This window comes from Cebus imitator, unplaced genomic scaffold (assembly GCF_001604975.1).
Source record: "Cebus imitator isolate Cc_AM_T3 unplaced genomic scaffold, Cebus_imitator-1.0 Scaffold14, whole genome shotgun sequence".
NCBI lineage: Eukaryota > Metazoa > Chordata > Mammalia > Primates > Cebidae > Cebus > Cebus imitator.
In genome coordinates, this window is record NW_016107329.1 from 296547 (window position 1) to 302546 (window position 6000).

A 6000-nucleotide genomic window follows, 5' to 3' on the forward strand; every position below is an offset into this window, starting at 1 on the left:
AGGTGGTGTAAATATTTCTGTTGTACACTTTTAAGATCTAGAGCTGAAGAACAAAAAACATGTCATTTTAATTGAAAACTGATGCTTTCGTTTATTTCATTTTATTTATTAATACATGCTTTTATGTTCATTCAGTTCGTATTTACCAAGTGGCTAATTGTGCTAGACTGTCTTCTAGGTGTTTGGGATTCATGAATAATCAAAATAACCTGAATCCCCTGCCCTCAAAGACCTTATATTTCAGTGGTGAGAAAAAGAGGACACCAAACATCAAATACATGAACACCAGAATGTGGTCAGAATTAGAACAGCAGAGATGACAAAGAATCATATGCTGCTCCTGATTCTGTAGAGATTTATTTTAATTGGGAGGAAATGTATGTAGCCTTTACAAGTAGGTCTATTTCAGTTAGCAATACACATGTAAGCTCCCTTCCTCTCTTTTCATGGCTTGACAGCTCATTACTAGATACTGTTTTAAATGTAGATGGTTTGGAAGAACTTTTCAAAGAAGGTAGGTTTGACCATGTCTTGAAGAATAAGGCTTATATGGAGAGAAGAGTGGTGTGGGGCGTAGGTGGGTTTCAGAAACTACATTTGGAGGTGGAATGTTGAGAACACATTTAGGGGAATGAAGATGGAAACAGTTTGCTGGGCAGAGTGTTCACAGGGCTGTAGATGGAGATAAAAGTGGAAAAGAAGTAGAGTTCAGACTGATTCATTTGTAGTGTCCACAAAGAATGTGATGGAAAGAAAGAACAGATCAATTAGGTGGAGATGTGCAGGATACATGGAGGAAGAAAAAAGTGAAGTTATAGTGTATGGTACTTGGATGTTACCGAAATATTAAATGTCCTGCAATTAGAGATTTTAACATCGTCACATTGGACTCCTCTGAGACCAACTCTCTCAAATGTGGCTGACATTAATTATCTGAAAACTTAATAAGTAGGTTTCATGCAGTTTCTTCATTTTATGAGTCTAGACACTAATTCACAACCATTCACTTAGGAATTGGGTTATGCTAAGAGGGATGCTGAGTTCAGATAGAAAGTTCTCAAAAGTAATAATGTATAAGGCATATAGACACCTATGCCCCAAATCACCAGGCAGCATTCTCTCTCTTGTTCTCAGTCTCAATTCACATGCTTCTCAATCATCTTCTATACAGACAGTATTTATTATTAGAAAATACTGAAAACTCTAGCTTAGTGGTGCTTCTTTCAAAAACATTAGTAATCATACAATGTCGTATGCAATTTCAATATGTTCATATACTCCTAGAGAGTGCAGTTAAGAATCATTGCTCTAAGTCACTAAGTAAGTAGATGAAGGTAGTTATTTTCTCTTCTCTTGCTTTATTCTAGGAGAGAGAGGCAAACTGTATAAAGTGCTCAGTAGAGTTTATGTGATGATAAACACTAGGTAGTCAGGAGCATGAGAAGGCACTTTATCATCAATGCCAGGAGTGTGCATCACTAAACGTGAGAGATTATTTACATTTTCAGCAGTCACTGTTGTCCATTGTGAAATATGATGTCCCCTCTATCATGTGATATTCACATAGTAAACCCCCTAAAATTATCATAATGTGTTTTCTAGCCATAATTGTTATACTTTATAAACATAATTGGATTCATTTCCAAAAACTAGCAATAGTTAGAGCAAGGAACAGTATTCTATACCTGTGATTTTCAGAAAACATTAGATTATTAGATTTGGAAAATATACTTTATTCTGGTAAACTGTCTAAACTATGATATTTGCCTCTAGGTTTGCCTGGTAACTAAAGTCTCTATAGTGTATAAAGCATTTTGTGGCAGGAAAGTGCTATTTTGGGCATTGTCAATGCTGGTGATATTGAAGCTCTTCTCCATTAGATAATGAGCCCCAAATAAGACATAGATGAGTACCTGCCAAAGAAAGAAGGCTCGGAATAGCCTCTGGTAAAGACAATTTAGTGACTGAGCTCTGCTAATGAGTACATGATAGATGTTGGGAAAAAAATGTCTTTCATCACGACTGTGATTCATCTAGCAAACAAGTATTAGGTACCCATCAAGTGGCAGGCTGTCTAATAAGTGTCTGAGATTCAGCAGTGAAGAGGATATAATTTCCTGCCCTCGAGGAAGTGATGTTTACTGGGAAATTTAGACAGAAAAAAAAGTTGCAAAATGCTATTTTGAAAATTAAAAAATTCAAATAGATCCAATTAATTACCTTTGGCAAGTTCTTTACATGATGACTCTCCTAATTGTTAAGGGAACAGACAATACTGCAGGTAGACTAGGAAACTTATATGACGCTGATGATGAAGAAAAGGACAAAAACTCACCTTATTGACCAACAAACATGAAAAGATGCTCAACATTACTAATCATTAAAATAAAAATGAAAATCACAATGAGATATCATCTCTCATTCATTAGGACGGCTACTATCAACAGAGTGAGCAAACAACATGCAGAATCTGCAAACTATGCATCCAACAAGGGATTAATATCCAGAATCTACAAGGAACTCAACTCAACAACGACATCAACAACAACAAAACACATTACCACATTAAAAAAGTGGGGAAGGCCAGGCACGGTGGCTCATGCCTGTAATCCCAGCACTTTGGGAGGCTGAGGCGGGTGGATCACGAGATCAAGACATCGAGACCATCCTGGTCAACATGGTGAAACCTCGTCTCTACTAAAAATACAAAAAAGTAGCTGGGCATGGTGGTGCGTGCCTGTAATCCCAGCTACTCAGGAGGCTGAGGCAAGAGAATTGCCTGAACCTGGGAGGTGGAGGTTGCGGTGAGCCGAGATCGCGCCATTGCACTCCAGCCTGGGTAACAAGAGTGAAACTCCGTCTCAAAAAAAAAAAAAAAAAAAAGTTAGGAAAGGCTATGAACAATTTTTAAAAGAAGACCTACAAATGGCTAAGAAGCATATGAAAAATTGCTCATATCACTAATCATTAAGAGAAATGCAAGTTAAAACCACAATGAGATATCATCTTGCACCAGACAGAATGGTTATTATCAGACAGTCAAAAAATAAAGATGTTGGATGCAGAGGAAAAGAAAAGGCTTACACATTGTTGGTGGGAATTTAACCTGGTAGAGTATTTATGTAAAACAGCATGAGGATATCTCAAAGAACTGAAAATAGAACTACCATTCAATGCAACAATCCCACTATTCGGTATATACCCAAAAGAAAAGAAATTATATAAAAAAGACACATGGATTTTTATGTTTACAACAACACTATTCACAATAACAAAGATATGTAGTCAGCCTAAGTGTCCATCAACAGATGATTGAAGAAAATGTTACATAGATATGTATATATGCACACATGCACACACACACACCATAGGATGCTAGCCAGCCATTAAAAAAAAATAAAATTGTATATTTTGCAATAACATGGATAGAAACAGAGGCCATTATCTTAAGTGAAATAACTCATAAGCAAAGAGCCAAATACCACATGTTCTCACATATAAGTAGGAGTTAAATAATCTGTACACATGGACATAGAGTGTGGAATAATGCACACTGGAGACTTGAAAGAGTGGGAGGCTCGAAGGGGGATAACAGATAAGACATTTTTAATGGGTACAATGTACACTAAAAGCCCACACCTTATCACTGCACAATACAGCTATGTAAAAAACAACGAAGGAAAAACGGCACTTGTACAGCCCCTAAAGTATATAAAGAAAACAAAATCCAAAAAACAAAAGAGCTGGCAAGTATGTGAAGAAATTGGAGTCTGAGTGCATTGTTTGCAGGATGATAAAATCTTGCAGCCACTAAGGAAAATGGTATGGAGGTTTATTTTTAAAAAATGTAATTACTATATAATCCAGCAACTACATTTCTTAGTATAGATCCCAAAGAACTAAAAACAGGGAATCGAAGAGACATTTGCATACTCATGTTTATAGAAGCTTTATTCACAATATCTGAGAGATAGAAGCAACCCAAATGTCCATCATGAATAAACAAAATGTGGTATCTACCTACAAAGGGATATCATTCAGTTTTTAAAAGGAAGAATTCTGATACATGCTACATGAATGAACCTAGAGAACATTATGTTAAGTCAAATAAATCAGTCGCAAAAAGATAAGTACTATATAAATCCACTTATATGAGATAACTAAAGTGTTAAAGTCATAGAAACAAATTAGAATTGTGGCTGCTGATGGCTAGGGAGAGGAGGAAAATGACGTTAATTGATAGGTAAAGTGTTTCAGATTTGCAGGGTGAGATTTTTGGAGATCTGTTGCACAACCATATAAAGATACTTGACAATATTCAAGTGTACATTTAAAATGGAATAATTAAGCAAACTATGGTGCATCCATACCATGGAATATGACAGTAATAAAAAGGAACGAACTATTGCTACATGCAGCAACATGTATAAATCTCCAGAGAATTATACAAGCAAAACAACAACAAAAGTCAATCCCAAAGGTTACATATTGTCTTATTTCATTTATGTAACATTCTTGAAATGACAAAGCTATACAGAACAAAAAAATGGTTGATGGTACATTTTATATTTTTATCACAATTAAATTTTTTAAGTATTCGAAAGGAAAATAAGCCCTATTTTACAGACTCCAGGTTCAGAATCCAATGTGTTCTCTACATGTATGTTAGGGTTAGGGGATGTGTTTGACTCTTTGTCTATGTAAATCTATATAAAGATTTGCAGTTTAGCAAACGTTGCATCTGACATTTGTTACTTTTCAAGCCAGATTTTTATTTGCTCTTTCTTCACATGGACTTTGAAAAATACAGTCCAACTGAAAGCTTCCTTTCAGATATTAAAAAAAAAATTATTGACTATTGAGAAATAATTAAAGAGATTACTACTAAAGCCTTTGTTTGCTGTGGTCTGACATGTTTGTGACACTCCCCAAAATTCCTATGTTGGAACCTATTCCCCAATGTAATGGTACTTGGAGGCGGGGCTTTGGAAGGTGACTAAGCCTAAAGATGAATCCCCCCTGAAATGGGATTAGTGTTCTTATGAAGGACTGAATATACTGGAGTTCTCCCCTTTCAACAAGTGAAGACACAACAAGAAAGTGTTGTCCCCCAAACCAGAAAGTCCTCACCAGACACCAAGTCTACTAGCACCTTGATCTTGGAGTTCCCAGCCTCCAGAACTGTGAGACATATATTTCTGTTGTGTATAAACTACACAGTTCAGAGTATTTTAGTGTAGCAGCCTGAATAGAGTAAGATGATGTCTATGGACAGGGTGCGAATAACATACAGCAATCTCTACACTGATTCTCGTTTGGGCAACAATATTATGTAGCCCAGCATGTAACTGCCAGCATGGAACATTCAAGACTTACTGATACAGAGCAATTGACTATGTTTCACTATACATACAGGGTGACAAATGCAGGACAAACTGACAATATCCTTTAAGGATGAAAACAACCTGCAAGTTATGAATTTTTTAGAAAGTAGTAGTATATACACAAACATATTTTGAGGAAAGGTTCCAATTTTGAGGGATGAATGAATGGTATTCATCCATCTTCTTTTATGCTGGAGAAGTCTTTGTGAAGGAAAAGAAAAAGTTTTGAATAACAGGAGTGACTCTTACGTGACACAGAAATGAAAACAGTGACTGGGGGTGATGGGGCTAGTATGGTCACCAGAAAAGATAACTGACCATATGATCAGAAAACCTTGATTCTTGGTGTTTACCAAAATGAGTAAGAAATTTACATCCACACAAAAACTTTCATGTAAATGTTCATTGCAGCTTTATTCATAATTGCCAAAACTTGAAATCAATCAAGATGGTCTTCAATAGGTGAATATACAAATTTACTTTCCGGACGACGGAATATTATTCAGTGATAAAGGAAAATTATTAAGCCATCAAAAACATGAGAAACCTTAAATGCATGTTATTAAGTAAGAGAAGCCAGTCTGAAAAGCCTATACAGTATACTGTATGATTGCAA